The sequence below is a fragment of the Panthera onca genome, chromosome X (genome assembly GCF_046562875.1).
Source record: "Panthera onca isolate mPanOnc1 chromosome X, mPanOnc1 haplotype 2, whole genome shotgun sequence".
Classification (NCBI taxonomy): Eukaryota; Metazoa; Chordata; class Mammalia; order Carnivora; family Felidae; genus Panthera; species Panthera onca.
Window position 1 is genome coordinate 112,680,606 of NC_138357.1, and position 19,169 is coordinate 112,699,774.

Genomic DNA, 19,169 nt, shown 5'->3' on the forward strand with positions numbered 1-19,169 from the left:
AGAATTGTGAGACCTTAGGCAAGCATTTTACTTCTGTCATTCTCAGTTTCTGACACAGGAAAAATGAGAGTACTGGACTAGAAAGTGTATTTCAAACCTTATCGTTACACTTGACCTTCAAACAATACAGGTTTTAGAGATGCCAACACCCTTATAGTATAAAAACTCAGTATAACTTTTGGCTCCACCCAAACTTGACTATTAATAGCCTACTGTTGACCAGAATCCCTACCAATGACATAAACAGTCAATTAACACATACATTATATATGTATTATATACTGTTTTTTTGTTTTTTAAAAATATAATTTATTGTCAAATTGGCTTCCATACAACATCCAGTGCTCATCTCAGGAGGTGCCCTCCTCAATGCCTATCACCCATTTTCCCCTCTTCCCCACCTCCCCATCCACCCTCAGTTTGTTCTCTGTATTTAGGAGTCTCTTTTGGGTTACCTCCCTCCCTCTCTGTTTGTAACTATTTTTTCCCCTTCCCTTCCCCCATGGTCTTCTGTTAAGTTTCTCAATCCACATATGAGTGAAAATATAGGACATCTTTCCTTCTCTGGTTCACTTATTTCACTCAGCATAATACCTTCCAATTCTATCCACATTGCCTCAAATGGCATGATTTCGTTGTTTCTCATTGCTAAGTAGTATTCCATTGTATATATAAATCACATCTTCTTTATCTGTTCCTCAGTTGATGGATATTTAGGCTCTTTCCATGATTTGTCTATTATTGAAAGTGCTGCTATAAACATTGGGGTACATGTGTCCCTATGCATCAGCACTCCTGTATCCCTTGGGTAAATTCCTAGTAGTGCTATTGCTGGGTCATAGGGTAGTTCTATTTTTTTTTTAACGTTTATTTATTTTTGAGACAGAAAGAGACAGAGCATGAACAGTGGAGGGTCAGAGAGAGAGGGAGACACAGAATCCGAAACAGGCTCCAGGCTCTGAGCTGTCAGCACAGAGCCCGACACGGGGCTCGAACTCACAGACCATGAGATCATGTCCTGAGCCGAAGTCGGACGCTTAACCGACTGAGCCACTCAGGCACCCCGGGTAGTTCTATTTTTAATTTTTTCAGGAATGTCCACACTGTTTTCCAGAGCAGCTGCACCAGTTTGCATTCCTACCAACAGTGCAAGAGAGTTCCCATTTCTCCACATCTGTGCCAGCATCTGTAGTTTCCTGATTTGTTCATTTTAGCCACTCTGACCAGCGTGAGATGGTATCTCACTGTGTCTTTGATTTGTATTTCCCTCATGAGGAGTTATGTTGAGCATCTTTTCATGTGCCTGTTGGCCATCTGGATGTCTTCTTTAGAGAAGTGTCTATTTATGTTTTCTGCTCATTTCTTCACTGGATTATTTGTTTTTTGGGTGTGGAGTTTGGTAAATTCTTTATAGATTTTGGATACTAGCCCTTTATCTGATATGTCATTTGCAAATATCTTTTCCCATTCCATCAGTTACCTTTTAGTTTTGTTGATTGTTTCCTTTGCAGTGCAGAAGCTTTTTATCTTGATGAGGTCCCAATAGTGGATTTTTGCTTTTAATTCCCTTGCTTTTGGAAATGTGTTGAGTAAGAAATTGCTGCGTCTGAGGTCAGAGAAGTTGTTGCCTACTTTCTCCTCTAGGGTTTTGATGGTTTCCTGTCTCACATTTAGGTCTTTCATCCATTTTGAGGTTATTTTTGTGAATGATGTAAGAAAGTGGTCTAGTTTCATTCTTCTGCATGTTGCTGTCCAGTTCTCCCAGAACCATTTGCTAAAGAGACTCTTTTTTCCATTGGATGCTCTTTCCTGCTTTGTCAAAGATTAGTTGGCCATACATTTGTGGGTCCAATTCTGGGTTCTCTACTCTATTCCATTGGTCTATGCATCTGTTTCTGTGCCAATACCATACTGTCTTGATGATTATAGTTTTGTAGTAGAGGCTAAAGTCTGGGATTGTGATGCCTCCCACTTTGATCTTCTTCAAAATTACTTTGGCTATTCAGGGTCTCTTATGGTTCCATACAAATTTTAGGATTGTTTGTTCTAGCTTTGAGAAGAATGCCGGTTCAATTTTGATTGGGATCATATTAAATGTGTAGATTGCTTTGGGTAGTATTGACATTAACAATATATATTTTTCCAATCCATGAGCATGGAATGTTTTTCCATTTCTTTTTGTTTTCTTCAATTTCCTTCATAAGCTTTCTGTAGTTTCCAGCATACAGATCTTTTATCTTTGGTTACATTTATTCCTAGATATATTATCATTCTTGGTGCAATTGTAAATGGGATCAGTTTCTTTATTTCTCTTTCTGTTGCTTCTTTATTGGCGTATAGAAATGCAACCAATTTCTGTACATTGATTTTGTACCCTGTGACTTTGTTGATTTCATTCATGAGTTCTGGGAGTCTTTTGATGGAGTCTTTTGGGTTTTCCATGTAGAATATCATGTCGTCTGCAAAAACTGGAAGTTTTACTTCTTCTTTGCCAATTTTCATGCCTTTTATTTCATTTTGTTGTCTGATTACTGATGCTAGGACTTCCAACACTATGTTAAACAACAGTGGTGAGAGTGGACATCCCTTTTGTGTTCCTGATTTCAGGGGGAAAGCTCTCAGCTTTTCCCTATTGAGGATGATATTAGCTGTGGGCTTTTCATATATAGCTTTTATGATGTTTAAGTATGTTCCTTCTATCTTGAGGGTTTTTATTAAGAAAGGATGCTGTATTTTGTCAAATGCTTTTTCTGTATCTATTGACAGGATCATATGGTTCTTATCCTTTCTTCTGTTAATGTGATGTATCACACTGATTGATTTGTGAACATTGAAACAGCCCTGCAGCCCAGGAATGAATCCCACTTGATCATGGTGAATAATTCTTTTTATATGCCATTGAATTCGATTTGCTACTATATTATTGAGAATTTTTGCATCCAAGTTCATCAGAAATATTGGCCTCTAGTTCTGCTTTTTTGTTAGGTCTCTGTCTGGTTTGGGAATCAAGGTAATGCTGGCTTCATAGAATTAGTCCAGAAGTTTTCCTTCCATTTCTATTTTTTGAAACAACTTGAGAAGGATAGGTATTAACTCTGCTTCAAATGTCTGGTAGAATTCCCCAGGGAAGCCATCTGGTCCAGAACTCTTGTTGGGAGATTTTTGATAACTGATTAAATTTCTTCACTAATTATGGGTCTGTTCAAATTTTCTATTTCTTCCTGTTTGAGTTTTGGTAGTATGTGGGTGTCTAGGAATTCGTCCATTTCTTCCAGGTTGTCCTGTTTGTTGGCATATAATTTTTCATAGTATTCTCTGGTAATTGCTTGTATTTCTGAGGGACTGGTTGTGATAAATCCATTTTCATTCCTGAATTTATTGATTTGGGTCCTCTCTCTTTTCTTTTTGAGAAGTCTTTCTAGGGTTTTATCAATTTTGTTTATTTTCTCAAAAAACCAACTCTAAGTTTCATTGATCTGTCCTACTGTTTTTGTGGATTCTATATTGTTTATTTCTACTCTTATCTTTATTATTTGTCCTCTTCTACTGGATTTGGGGTTTCTTTGTTTTTCTGTTTCTAGTTCCTTTAGGTGTGTCATTAGGTTTTGTATTTGGGATTTTTCTTGTTTCTTGAGATAGGGCAGGAGTGCAATGTATTTTCCTCTTGACTGCCTTCGCTGCATCCCAAAGTGTTTGGATTGTTGTGTTTTCATTTTCATTTGTTTCCATATATTTTTTAATTTCTTCTTTAATTGCCTGGTTGACTCATTCATTCATTAGTAGGATGTTCTTTAACCTCCATGCATTTGGAGGTTTTTCAAACTTTTTCCTGTGGTTGATTTCAAGTTTCATCGCATTGTGGTCTGAAAGTGTGCATGGTATGATCTCAATTCTTTTGTATGTATTGAGGGCTGTTTTGTGACCCAGTATGTGATCTACCTTGGAGAATGTTCCATGTGCACTCAAGAAGAATGTGTGTTCTGCTGCTTTAGGATAGAAAGTTCTAAATATATCTGTCAAGTCCATCTGGTCAAGTGTATCATTTGGGGCCTTTGTTTCTTTATTGATTTTCTGTCTAAATGATCTGTCTAATCCTGTAAGTGGGGTATTAAAGTCCCCTGCAATTACCACATTCTTACTAATAAGATTCTTAATGTTTGTGATTAATTGTTTTATATATTTTGGTGCTTTCAAATTCGGCGAATAAACATTTGTAATTGTTAGCTTTTCTTGATGGATAGGCCCTGTAATTATTATATACCTGTAATTATTATATATCCACACCGCTTGATATATGGTCTTTGGCTGGTGGGTGCAAGCAGTCTTTGTCTTTTGAGTGGATACAAACCCTCCTCTCACAGCACTCCATGATGGGAATCGCTCTCTCCCACTGTGGACTGCACCCCTGAGGTAGCCACCAAGCCTGGGACTGGCTCCTCTCCTCCCCAGGTGTGTGATCAGGGCTGCTGGCCCCAGTCCAGGGAAAGCTCCTCAGTTAGAGATTGTATCTTTCTCTGTCCCGGTCTGTGGTTTTTCTCTCTTGTCCAGATACAGTCCTATGCTTCCCCAGTCTCTCTTTCTCTTCCCTTTGTCTCTCAGCAGAAGTGGATCCCTTCCCTCTGTTAATTTTATCTCTCCCAATTTGCAATCATGCACCTATAGCCCATCAGGTTGTGCTGGTGGGTCCCTGGAAGCGACTCTGTCTCTTTGCCTCCTAGACTCTTGGAGTTCAAAGTCCTTTGGCTTCAACACTGCTTTGAGAGACGAGGGAAATTCAGATCCCCCTACTTCTCTACCATGTTGGCCCCTCCTCCCTATATACTGTATTTTTAATAAAATACGCTAGAGATAAGAAAATGTTAAAATCATAAAGAATATAAAATATATTTACAGTACTGTACTGTATTTGTGGGGAAAATATCTGCATATAAATGGGCCCACACAATCAAACTGTTTTATTCAAGGGTCAACTGTATTATTATTATTTATGCAACAAACTTTTTTTTTCACAAGTAGAATTATATGAACAACCCAATATGTAAAACAAATGGGGCTAATATGTAAAATGTGGAGCTGAATGGTTCACTGAGAGCCCAAAAGCACAGAACATTGCCCACTTGGCCTGCCCCTTTCCCCATATGTGCTATATAAAGTCTATTTGAACAATTTTTATTGAGCACATATTTATGTGTCAGGATCTCTTGTAGGTGCTGGAGGTACTAAGTTCAGAGATGGCAAAGATTTCCACAGTTGGCTCTTATATGTCAGCTCAAGCCAGCCCCAGGACAACACTGGTTATTAAGAGAAAAAGAGGAGTAAAGGATGATCTCAATTTTTTATTTCTTGAGCAGCTGGAGTAATGGTATCATCATCAAATAAAATCACGTTGGGGGAATCAAATACAAGGAGTTCAGTTTTGGACAAATTAGTTAGGGATGTCTCTTAGGCATCCAAGTGGAGACATGTGTTGCTGAAGTTAAGAGAAGACATTTGGAATGGATATATGAATATTATGAATGTGAGAGTCAAGAGCATTTAAGTGGTATTTAAACCTATGAAACTGGGTAAGATCACCAAAACAGTGATCATAAATAGAAAAGAGATTAAGTCCAAGGACCGAGCTCTGGAATATCTGATGATTAGAGTTCCATGAGGCAAAGAATAATCAGCAGGAGAGAAAGAAAGAATATCCAGAGAGTTGGGAGAAAAAATAAGTGAAATTGATGTCCTGGAAGCAAAGGAAAGAAAATGTTTCAGGTAGAAACAATAATAAACTGTGTCAAATGCTACTGATAGGTTAAGAAAGAATAAGATTGAGAATTGACTGTCAAGAAAACTCTGTAGAAGAACTTGCAGTGCTGTTTTAAAACTATGAAACTAAAATCCAATGAGTCTTTTCTAGTCTGAATCTCTTCATAGAGTCCACTTCCATATGACTCATCATGAAAAAAATTTTTTTTGCTAATAATAAAATTTTGCTTTTTTTTTCCCTATCACTTTTGAAGACTGCCCTGATGCTGGCTACTCTTCTATCCTACAATGTAACACCCACTACCAAACTCTCCCCTAAGGCATTGATCTGTAACAATGGACTTCCTTCTGTCATCTACAGCTGTGTTCAAAACTGTCCTTAAACCTGGGAAAACTGAAACCCTGCCCCAGGCCCCTAAGTCCAGGCTACACAAAGGGCCTCATGCTTTATAATACCTTCCTTGAAAATTTCCAAGATGCCTTGTGGTGGCTGCAACTGGCAGGGACAGCAGTTTCTTTCTGGGAGGGCCACTCCTGGACCAGACCCAGAATGAATATTCTTTCTGCTCTTCTCACTCTGCTAAAAGATCCCTATCCTCCCCATTGGTGCTGATGTGTGGTAGGAAGGGATTCAGTCAAGACTGAGAGAGATCATATTTTAGAAATGCAGTAATTGTGGAATGAGGGGTTCAAGAAAATACATGACTGAAATACGAGTTGTTCTACATTTACTCTGTAAAATTCTGAAATGTAAGTTTATTGTGACCAGAAAATGAATTGTTCATATTTTCCTGCATATTCTGGGTAAGATTTGTATGTGTGGTCATCATCAATGTAGCGCAGTAACAACACTTGAGAGAATCACTGGAAGCCAGTATTCACAAGCAGCATGATGGAGATGTAGAATCATGAGTAATGATGTAACTACCATTAAATACAAGATATTAGGGAACTACAGAAACAATATCTATATTATTTCAATACAGGGTTTATGAAGAGTCAAGGTGCTGTAATAATAACAGTTTTATTACCCATTTCTTCTGGTAGGAGATAGGAAATTATTAAGGAATGGCACATTTGACATTAAAGAGCATGAGGATATGGTTTCTGGATCTGAACAAGCAGAGATTGTAGGTACATAGACACTAAAAAGAATCTTTATGTGCTTTGACTGGACAATAAACAAATATGTAAATGCCTCTTCTCTACCCAATATTCTAAATATTCATTATCAAATCCAATGGGCCCATGAATTTTGTCATACATTTTTAAATTAAATTGTTTATATAGACACAGACCCTAAAAAATATTTGCTTGTGTTTCCATATACCCTAGAAGAGACATTGTGTTTGTCAATCAACATTTGGACCCCCATCTCATGGGACATACCAGTTTAGCCCCTATACCTGCAAATGCCAAATAAGCTTGGAACACTGACCTTGACAGTCCATCTTAAATTGGAAAATGATATGACTTGAAGTGTGAATTTATAGTTTGGGAGGTATTAAGCTTTATTGGTAGTTATAAGGTAGGAGCCTCTGTCTGTTTTCTCATCTCTTTATAAGATTATCACCTATTAAGATAGCCCTAGCTCTTAAAACAATATTATTTTAGTTAAGGTCTAGTTAGACCTTTAAAAATCAAAATGAAAAGTGTTCGCAAGTGTACACAAATTCTCTTTTGGAAACTAGTTGGTATAGTGCAATATATAATTACTTCTAGAAGACCTGCTGAATAAACATGTTAATCACAGTCTAAGAATGGGAACAACCTAAATGTGTAACTATAGAAGAAATATTTAAGCTTGGTATATTAACTTGATAGAATATTATGCCATCATTTTATAAAATAGATCAGCAAATTCTTCCATGCTCCATAAAAAAGCTGGAGTGTAATTTCCTTCTCCTTGAATATGGGCTGGACTTAGTGACTCATTTCTAATGAATAAGAAGTGATGGAGGCCATGCTGTATGACTTCTGAAGCTGGCTCATAAAAGATGATACAGCTTCTACCTGGTTCACTCTCATGAGTACCTCATCCTTGAAATCTAGTAACCATCTTTTGAGGAAGTCCAAGCAATTGGAGAGATCACATATGGTTCTGCTGACAGCCCTAATTAAGCCAACAACCATCATCAGTCAAGGGACATGCAAGTGCACAAGTCATTGGATAATTCCAGCCCCAGCGTTTGAAATACCCACATTAATGCTAGGATAACCCATGTTGAGCTATCTTGCCAAGCCTTGCCCAAATCAAAGATGCTTTATCCAAATTAATCTTCTTGTTTTAAACCACCAAGTTTCAGAGTGATTTGCTATGCAGCAGTAGATAATTGGAATAGACTACATAAAAACGGAGATAGTAAAGCTTGGAATATATAAGGTGAAAAACAATTCAGGAATCAATATATAATTATACCACTCTAAATGATTCTATGCATAGTCCAAAGACTGGGAGAAAATACCTAAATGCTATTAGGGTTTGTGTTAGGGTGGTGATATCTACAAACACCTTTACCCCTGTTTTCCAAATATTTGCATACATATATGGAAAAGAACCACAAATCTCATTTATTACCCTTTTCTGAAATTTTCTGGTTTAATATAATTATTTAAGGAGCCATAAAAATAGTGAGCCTTCTTCTGTGATCTGACTCAGTCTCTCATTGTGTGCCAAAACAGCCCTGGCATCTTTTATAGTTGATCAACCAAGCATACACTGAATGCAAGGCAGACATGATTGAAATATATTAATTTATCATATATTAAAGATCTTAACTGGAAGCAGACACCCAATGCAGACATCTCCCATCTGATGTTGGTGATGTTGACATTAAAAATATCAGTATAGTGAAACTTACTAATTATATATTCTGGGGACCACAAAACCATTAACTTCCATCTGAAATGGCCCAGACAATCAGCTCTTGCATCCTGACTGCAGGACAAGAGGGCCCTTCACATACCTACAAATGGCACTGTGAATTTTCTAAGAAAGAAATGGTAAGTGACCAGGATCTATTTTAAAAGTTAATTTGTCTCCACTAATCAACAAACTAAAAGATTTCTTACTGAAAACTGACCAAATTTGGAGCAAGGAGCTCTCAGAGCTCTCTGGAGTAAGTCCTCCATACTACAAAACTTCTGATCCTACATGCCTTAGCCATGAAAAAAACTTTTCAGCAATAATTAAGTATGGAATTTTATTCTTGCTTTGGAATCCCTCTAGGGCTTTAGATCAAGTCTATTCACAGTGTAGTCACTTGACCAGCAGCATCAACATCACCCAGAAGCTTGCTAGAAATTTGAAATCTCAGCCCCACTCCAGACCTGTTGCATCAGGATCTCTGTGGGGAACCAGACATCTTCATGTTTCCTAGCTCTGCACATGATTCTGATGTTCACTAATGTTTGAGAAACATTGATCTAGGTCAGGTTCACACTAAAACATATCCCCAAATTTTGGACTTCAAGGTATCACCAAGAGATTCATGCCCATACTTTAACACCTTTTGCCCTCCTCAATACCACACCCCTACCACCAAAATGGTACTCTTGTGCATGGGAAGTCAGGATGATGATAAAGAAATAGTATTGTTTGCAGACGAAATTCTGAAGTACATCAAATGTGCTTTTGTTTTCCTCTACTCCTTCCTTCTCCTCTCTGTCTACCTATCTCCCTTCTACCTCTCCTAGAATTCATCTAGGAGATGCCCTTAAGGCATCAGGGTATTTTTTTTTATTTTGTTTTTGTTTTTTCCTTGTCCCAAGCTCATCTAGGCTCCTATAATGCAAGGTGATAATCAATTCTGTCTGAACCCCTGGCAAAATGTAACTGTCCTCAGTCTCTTATCCACATGATAGTAATTGGTTTGTTAGTTGAAGTTCTGGTAGAGGAAGATGCAGATAAGTTTTGTTTCAAATTAACTTTATTGAGCATTAATTTGCATACAAAAATGTACCAATTTAAGTGTGCATTTTGACATATTTTTATACTCATGTAACTACCACACAATAAAGATACAGAAAATTTTTGTCACCTCAAAAATTCCCTCATGTACCCTTGTAGTCAATCCTCTCCTGGCTCCAGGCAACCACTCTTTGGCTTTCTATTATAGATTGGGTTCCCCTTTTCTAGAATTTCATGTAAATGGAACATGTAGTATATACCCTTTTGTGTCTGGCTTCTTTCACTTAATTCATGTTTTTGAGATTCATCTATGTTGTTATTTTCTATTGTATAGTATTTCATTGCATGTATATAACATGATTTGTTTATCCATTCATCTGTTGACGGACATTTGGGTTGTGTACACTTTTTTGGCTATCATGAATATAGCTATGAGCATTCACATATGGAATGTCTGGGATTTTCAGGTGTGAATTAAAATACTACTGGACTGACCTCTGTATAATACACTATTTTCCAGTGGCAAATGATACAAAACAATTATAAAAGGGCAGGACATTTAGATTCCAACATGGGAACAAAGGATTCAATTTGGGACATGCAAAGACCCCTGCTCTTTATGGCAACATACCTCATTTGTCTCTCTGTTGTATATTCTAAAAGGACACAGATATATGTAGGATCCTAAGTATTATCCTGCTGATTTATTTGGGTAGAGTGGAAGACATTTCTTATACTTGTCTTTCCACTGCCTTGATGCATCTGTGTTTTGTTAGTGTGATGTTCAAATATTAATGTAGCCCCAATAGCAATCGTATGGAAGTCCAAATGAAATGCTAAAGGTTGCTAATGACTTTTGAACAAATTCTGTTCAGCTAGGCCTGTTTCATTTGTAAAAAAACATTCTACCCCTGAAGCTGTTCAATAGTTTATTCTGTGGATGTACACAGTTGGCCTGAATTTGTCATTTATCAACACTGAGCCATAAAAGCTGTCGTCATACAGAGGCTTTGAGGACAGTAGTTCAAAATTATTCATTTTTTATTATGTGCCTAATGTTTTTACATCAAGATTGTACACCCCTGCCCATGCAAAGTTGTTTTCAAGCATGAGGCACTTTGGGAAGAGAGGAAGGAAGTCTACAAAATGAGATACTTGTCACTTCTTTTTTTTTTTTAATTTTTTTTTTTTTTTTTGTAAAAGACACCAGAAAAGTTTCATCAAATTCAAGGATTTCGGGGTTGATGGAGTGATCAATCTGAATTAATTACTAGACTCATTTCTTCATTAATTTGTTCCATGGAGATTATCTTCCTTTGGAATCCTCCCAAAAGCAGATGCTGCACCAAGGGTTCAAGTGCAGGTAGTTTGTTTGGAAGGTGATCCCAGGAAGCCCTGGTATGAAAGGGGGAATTGAAACAGGGAAGGGAAGGAAGCCAATGCAGAGAGCTTTATCAAACATGTTGTCACTGTTAGAAAATGGGGCTCAGTTCCACTGAGCAAATCTGGCAGACAATGGAGAACAAGCTAAGATCTGTCTACTCCCTTTTCTACCCCACAAAGTGCAAGGATACTGAGGTATTTATTTTCCCTCCAGTGCCCTCAACATATTTTGGAACAGTGTGTGCCTAGGAGATATATGGTCAGAGCACCAACAGCATCTGCTACAGAGCTCATTTCCTGCTGTACAGGTTCTTTTTCATTTCAGCCCATTTCAAAATGATCATGTAAAAGAGTCAGTCATCCTGTACATTTTATCACACATATTTATTTTTAAGCATTACCTACCACTCATATTGTATTGATTTTCCTAAATAGACATACAGTATTTTTTGGTTTTGAGTGCTAATTAATTCTTAAGGATTTCCTTAAAGATCTGATTTTCACAGTACAAATCAAGTATCCCAAAAGTAACCAAACATTTCATATATATTTTCTCCTGTGGAGAAACTATGTGGTATTAAGAAAATTATCAAGCATTAATTCTAAACTGCTTCATAGATGACTAATCAGCTCTATTTGAGATTTTATTTCTAAACAAGAGTATAAATCACTATTTTTTTTAGTACAAGGATTCTTGTAAGGTTTGGGATCGACACTAGAAATGTAATTAGAAAATATGCAGTTCTGTAAAGTTAGGAGGAAAAATTAAACACCATAGTGGCATACCTATATTGGGAAAAGAATAAACATGTGAATGCATACAAAACTTAATACAAATCTTTAAGTAGAAAACTACCACCAAGAAATAACTTTGAGTATCAACATTTCTATTTTTACCATTATAGTGCCAACTATTTAAAGAAGGGTTTTATGAAAGGTATATGTGAAAGTAAATGAGAAAGAGAGTGAGGTCACCAATTTACAATATTTCCATGCTCTCAACATACTGCATACTCAGGGAACCTAAATATCTGGGAGCAAACAAAATGGCAAATAATATAAAAATTCACTGCAACAAGATCCTGCACATCTTTCCATTCATCTTCGTGCAAGATCCCATGGAGCCAAGAATGAATTTGGAATTTCTGCCAAAGATCCTTTGCTGGAGGTTATTTCTCTGTAATTCTGACCTATGAGTGTCCTTTTTAATAATCATTTTTGTGCCTGTCTGAACAATTTTTCCCCTTGTATTTCTTTTTTACTTTTGTTTTCTTTGTATTAACATACATATAAATGTTAGCACCTCCTCATCACAATCCAATTATTTACTGCTTTGTCAGTGGTTCCCAAACAGATCTGGAAAGGTTTGTATCTCAGCAGCATAACAAAACATACATGGAATTATTCAAATGCCTGTAGAGACTTCTTAAGTTAAACTATTTTTACCTTGGGGTGTCTGGGTGGCTCAGTCGGTTAAGCCTCCAACTTTGGGCCAGGTCATGGTCTTGCGGTTTGTGAGTTCAAGTCTCACATTGGGATTTGTGTTGACAGCTCAGAGCCTGGAGCCTGCTTCAGATTCTGTGTCTCCCTTGCTCCTTGCCCCTCCCCAGCTTGCACTCTGTCTCTCTCAAAAATAAATAAACATTAAAAAATAAAATATTTTTTTCTTTTTCTTTTCTTCTTGTAATTTAGGTAAAGACAGTGTTAGATTACCATTAATGAAAGGAAAGGTTTACAGCAAAGTTTTTAAGATGTCATTCTGCCAGCTCAATCTCAAAAGTAACATGGCAGAAGATGGCTTTACATACCAAATGATTAGTTAGACTAAAGTTACTTCAAGATACCAAGTCAGGACTGGACTAGGGAGAGTCTAGTGAGTGAATGAGTTGAGTGAGGCACTTACCTAGGGTGCAGAATTTATGGGGGCATCACAAACCTTAGTAGCCAAAATAATTAATATTTTAATGTAATACCTTATAAAATCAAAATTCATGCAACAATTCACCATTAACAAAATGTAAACATTTTTAGCAAAGTATTACTGATTTTTCTTTTTGCCTCAGGCTTCAATATGGCTCTGCAAGGCACTGTTATTTATCCTATCTTTATTTATTATTTATTAAAAATTTTTTTTAGTGTTTGTTTATTTTTGAGAGATAGAGTGTGAGTTGGGGAGGGGCAGAGAGAGTGAGACAAAGAATCTGAGGCGGGCTCCAGGCTCTGAGCTGTCAGCACAGAGCCCCACATGATGCTCAAACCCAAAAACCATGAGTTCGAAACCTAAGTGGAAGTCAGACACTTAACAGACTGAGCCACCCAGGTGCCCTTCCTATCTTTATTTAAAATGTTGATATTTTGTTCTGTAGTCACTCAAGATGTTTGTTTATATTATTTAATTTGTACTGAATCTTGAGTCCTCTGATCTAGCATCCTTTTTTATCCTCTAGTTAACCCAAGGCTGATTTGACCATATACACTTATGTCTTATAGATTCTCTTCATCAAGTTACTGATCAGCACAGCACACATTGGCCAACCAGAATAGATGCTGGCCATTTGACCATACAAGTACATACCAGATGCATGTCAGCCATGATCACATTACCAAATGCATTCCAGGTATAAAAATTTGATAGATAATCGAGGCATAAGTCCATTAAAATTTCAAATGTTCCTATATCTGAAATCTTAGGCTTTACTTATCACTTGCATGTTATTAATGCCTTCAATAGTTTTATTATTTTTCTAATATATGAAACGTATGTGTTATTTAAAAATAATCAAATAAAAATAAAAAATAAAATAACAGTGAAACATCACAATTCAGACTTAAAATATACTAATGTTTTGGTGGAAGATCCTTGCAAACATCTTTTTATGTAGATATGAATATGTATGTAATTTTATACATAGGATCATACTATATATGTTTGCTAACATGCTTTTAATATACCACTCTATGTTACTGGTGTTTTATATGTCTACAATCTAAATTTACAAAATTATTGCATAGAATTCCATTGTATAAAGTGTAACTGATACTGTCAGTGGCCTGCTTTTATACCCTTGAGATCCCTATAACTTATTCTGTGTCCCCATCCCCCAGTTCCTATATGCTTTGCTTCCAGTGACTTGCACCTGTGAGCTTTAGAAGGGTGTCCCTTGTGCTACTGGAACTGCTTCAAAGCCACAGAGAGACAGAAATTCCTGAGTATTTACACACCTTCATGGTGCCCCCATAGCTAAGGATTGATGTGACTGATACGAAGGTATGAAAGCCCACCTCTTTTCCCTCAAAGTTGGACAAACTCTGAGATGTAATCTATGCTCTAGAGCTCTCTGCAGTATAGGCTGAGACTGAGACTTCATCTGATGACATCTTGGCTCGGCTTCCTCTGATTCCCTATCTTGCTTTTCCTGATCTTTTACTAGTTTCTCCTAGATTCTCTTCCTTAATAAATTACTTGTATGTAAATTCTTCTCTCAAGCCTTGCTTCTAGGCAGTGCAATTCCTAGAAATATTATCTCAGCCACAAATGTGAGTCATATATATGATTTAAAATTTTCTAGTAGCCACATTAAAAAGGTAAAAAGAAACAAATGGAATTAATTTCAATGTTTTATTTAACCCAATACATAAAAATTTTCATTTCAACAGAAAATCAAAACAAAAGTTATTAATGAGATATTTTACATTCTTTTTTCATATTGCATCTTTGACATTGGGTGTATATCTAGCCACATATCAAAGTTTTATTAGTTACATGTGGCTAGTGACTACCAGTTTAGATAACACAAGTCTAGAGAAACCAAACTAAGGCATACACTGCCATATTTTACTTGGCTGGTGCCCTATTTATAAATATTAACTTTGTTTTCATTACCCTTCCTTTATTTAATGCTCTGATTAATATCCTTGGGCCTATTATACCTATGTGATCATTTCCTTAAGACAAAATTCTAAAAATTGATTTGCTGATTCAAAATGCCCTTTGGAAGAGCAGTTGTCCTTTTCCCTCCATCTCTGGCAACACTGCATCCTATTAGTCTTTTTCATATTTGTAAATCTCATCATGTAAGTTTAAACTTTAAAATGTTTTTTTCACCTTTTGGCAAACCTGGAGATAGTTTCCTTTTATTTTTCTGTTCTGATTAACCTTGAAGACAGTAGATTAATGGGTAATTCCTGCTGCTCTTCTCATCTAACACCTGGAATAGTTCTGTACACATAAATATATATTACAGCACAGAAAATAAAGCTCTATATGGCATCCTTTGCCTGTATTAAATTAAATTAGGGAATAATCTAAAAATGGTCTCATGGAATATTTTATGTTATTCTTCCAATTTCTGTCAATTTCTGAGTGTCAAAGGGGGGAATAAGAAAATTAGAGGCAGTTACAGTTTCACAAAATTTGAGGCCACACAGTAACAACAAAATCTTCTGTGTAATACTAAAGTGACTTACAAACATTTGAATTTCATGGACTACTTGTTGATATCACCTGTTCTGGAAGGGTATTTATCTATAGGCTCATATAGGTATTGATTTTTAAATAAGAAAAGTAGCCAAATGAATTTTTATAAGTTTATTTATTTTGAGAGAGAGAGAGGGAGAGGGAGAGAGCACGAGTGGGGGAGGAGCAGAAAGAGAAAGGGAGAGAGAGAATCCCAAGCAGGCTCTGCACTGTCAGTGCAGAGTCCAGTGCAAGGTTTAAACTCATGAACCATGAGATCATGACCTGAGCCGAAATCATGAGTCAGGCGTTCAACTGACTGAGCCACCCAGGTGCCCCCAAATGATTTTTTTTTAATTTTTTAAATGTTTATTTACTTTTGAGAGAGAGAGATAGCAGACAGAGCGTGAGAAGGGGAGGGGCAGAGAGAGAGGGAGACACAGAGTCTGAAGCACGCTCCAGGCTCTGAGCTGTCAGCACAGAGTCCGAGGCGGGGCTCGAACCCACAAGCCGTGAGATCATGACCTGAGCTGAAATTGGACGCTTAACCGACTGAGCCACCCAGGCGCCCCCAAATGATTTAATATAGCTTACAAAGTAATCTCTTGGGCTCTAAGTTGTTTGTGAATCATTTTTCAGTAAGAGTGAAGTCATTTATCATGACTCAGAATTGATGGTTTCTAAGGCCCAGTGATTAATAGGAACACCCCATTCCTGATATAAAGGATGTTATTTTTTCCAGATGATCAAGAAAGCCAACTTTAGGGATTTCCAAATATTTAACTCTTCCATTTCAAATATATTCATTGGATCAATGTGTTTGTATTTAGGGAATGTTTTGTTAACTATCTTATCTTTCTAGGACCACATATAGGATATAGTTCTTAAAAGTAGATGTTCCAAAGGATTTAGACTGTGAATCTTCTATTCAGTCTATATTCCTGTTCTAAAAACATGTATGGGCTAAAAAGATTTCCTCAGTACTATATGATTTCGAAATTTGAGGTTTTGAGCAAATACTTTCATGATTCTGTAGTACATGTTTTTTCTACTCCCTTGCACTTCCGCAGCTCATGCTTGTGATGTAAGGGCTTGGTCTTCTGTTAGAGTGGGAATAGAGATAAGCCCTTAAAAACAACCCTCAAAAATTATTAAAAGAATAATAATTTTTCCCTTACTATGCCATCATCTCTTACCTAAAGCATTTGACTGAAGAGTTAAAAAAGAAAAAAAGCAAGCAGCTGTGAATTGTTTTAATGAAGCACAAGCTAAAGGCTCATTTAAAACTTGTAACACAAAGTATCTATATTAATTTGTGTCATCATAAACATGCCTGACCTATATTACTACAACTAGCAAGATTTTTCTTCATTCAAGTTATGAATGATGTCATGGTCTACTAGGATCATGGCTTATTGATATCCCATTTTTCACCCACAGGGAAGTCATAATTGTGTTTAACCCCAAACAGAGTCTCATTTTGAGGGTCTGGGCTGGGACTACCCCATACCAAGAACTGTATCAGAGAGCTGTCAAGAGATGGAAACTATGCTAAATATTTCAAACAGGAGGAACTTACTCTAGGAAGCTTATCATAAAGATGATAAAGATCTAAGGAACCAAACAGGAGACAGGTAGCTAACCCAGAGATTAGTGACAGCACAATACCACTACCCATCTAAGGTTTGAAAGGAAAACAGAGGAGATGGTATTACCAGAGCCCAGGAATCAGAGAAGTTCAAGGGAAGTTAATCAGGGCGTGTCTGACCACGGGAAGCTGGGACTGGGGAGGGAGAGGTTGTGTATCAGGACTTGGAGCCATGGAAGAAACACTGACAAAAACAGAGAAAGAGGGTGAGATATTCTCTTCCTTCTCCCTTCCTTCCACTATCTAGTCCTCCATCAGAGCTTCCACTTGGTTTATTATGCTTGGGATCCAGTCAACAATGGTGTCTGGAATATGTGGTTCCTTTACACATATTCCTTTCTTGACACATGGTTCCTTTCTCTACAGAGAAAGGCAGAAAAGGGCAGGAAATGGATCTGAGAATAAACAGGCAAATAACTGGCATGGCAACCTACACACGCATACACATACACACACACACACACACACACACACACACACACACCTTTGGAAATGAATTTGATATTTACCTTCCTTCTACATTTTGCAAATCCTACTTTTAATTTCTCTAGTGGTATCTGTGCATTTGTGAACTTATATATTTGAGAATAGTTTGCCAAAATGAGGAAGGAGTAAATGTGTGGCGTCTGTGTGTATATGATTAAAGATAAAGAGAAGTACATGTACTTTTTTGCAAGGTGTTGGGGAAAGCAACTTAAAGACATAGGCATTTATTCAGTCATTACAGAAATATATATTGAGCACTTAATAGGTATCACTGACATAATGACAATGATACCTACTAGGTGCTCAATATGTATTTATGGTATATATATATATATATACACACACACACACACACATATATATATACACATATATATAATGTAATATATAGTATAATATATACATATAGTTGCCCATATATGTTTCATATGTAAATATATGTGAAACTCACATGCAAACACAATTAGATCATCAATGCTGAGTGTGCTGCTGAATTACCAGACTAGTCCAGCACTTTTGTGTCTCATCTAAAAGGGAGGTACAATCTAGAAAGAAAAAACAAGGAGTACAAAGCAGAAACTTAATTTTGTGAGTAATAGATTAACCTTTCTTGAATAGTTTCCCCGTGTATGGTAGCTCTACAATTATATTACATGGCACCCAGAAATGCAGACACATTTCACACCTTTCTTACTGGTAAAAGCTGTTCATGAAGCTGATAATTTTCACTGAGATCTTTGTTTAGTGTTAGGCTTGTCCGCTCCAAACAACTTCTTGGAGAGCTGTTATAGCTCAGTTTTTTCTCTCTTCTTTCTGCAAAACAGGCTTTTTTTTTTTTTAATAAACCACAGTTGAGTTGCCTATTTTTGGTCCTAGAGCCTCTTTTCATACAGTATCACTATGTAATCAGACAGAACTGATATATTTTATTTTGTTTTTTAATATAATAATATACAAGGAAAGCTACCAGTAATTCCTTAAATGTGTCACCTTCTAGCAGCTTAAAAGATTATCTGTCCACATGGCAAAGTCTGTTTCTACTTTTTCTCAGATGCTCCCTTCTGCATCTTCACTGGACCTTGCCTTTAATAAATTAGCGGTAAGGATCTCCCAGTCTCCACAGCTTAATTTCCTTCTGATACAGTCAATTCATAAATTCAAATTCCTATTGCTCTTAGCACATAAAGATAGTGATTTTGCCAATATCACTTTAAAACCTCCAAGTCCTTGATAGGGATAAAGAGATGGATAAGCTGATAAAGAAGCTGTTAGTAAAGATGAAACAATAATTATAATAGAAATGAAGAGAGATGAGTTAATTGAAGAATTCTTAAAAACCAAACAGTTTTTGGCTCATTGCTTTTCATGAGATTTTATATTATGTATAGTTTTATACAGAACTCACTAAAACTGTTGACTAAAAGTTCCATGATTGGCCACTGAAGGCTGTATATGACTTCATAACAGAGGAGGGAAAAGAACTTTCTGTAAGGTGTTGGGAGAATAATTCAAAGGCATGGGCATTTATTTATTCT

At 36.6% G+C, this 19,169-nt stretch overlaps 1 protein-coding gene across 4 annotated transcripts in view; it reads left to right on the forward strand.

The window, feature by feature from the left end:
- Positions 1-19,169, forward strand: part of LOC145714231 (uncharacterized) — a 524,195-nt gene that overhangs the window by 366,696 nt on the left and 138,330 nt on the right. The window contains exon 4 of one of the 4 annotated variants that reach the window (XM_081793479.1): positions 6,799-6,870. The exons of the other annotated variants lie outside the window; for them this stretch is intronic. The gene's annotated coding sequence lies outside the window, so the exon portion shown is untranslated. Of the gene's footprint in view, positions 1-6,798; positions 6,871-19,169 lie in introns of those variants that run through there. 4 annotated transcript variants of the gene reach the window in all.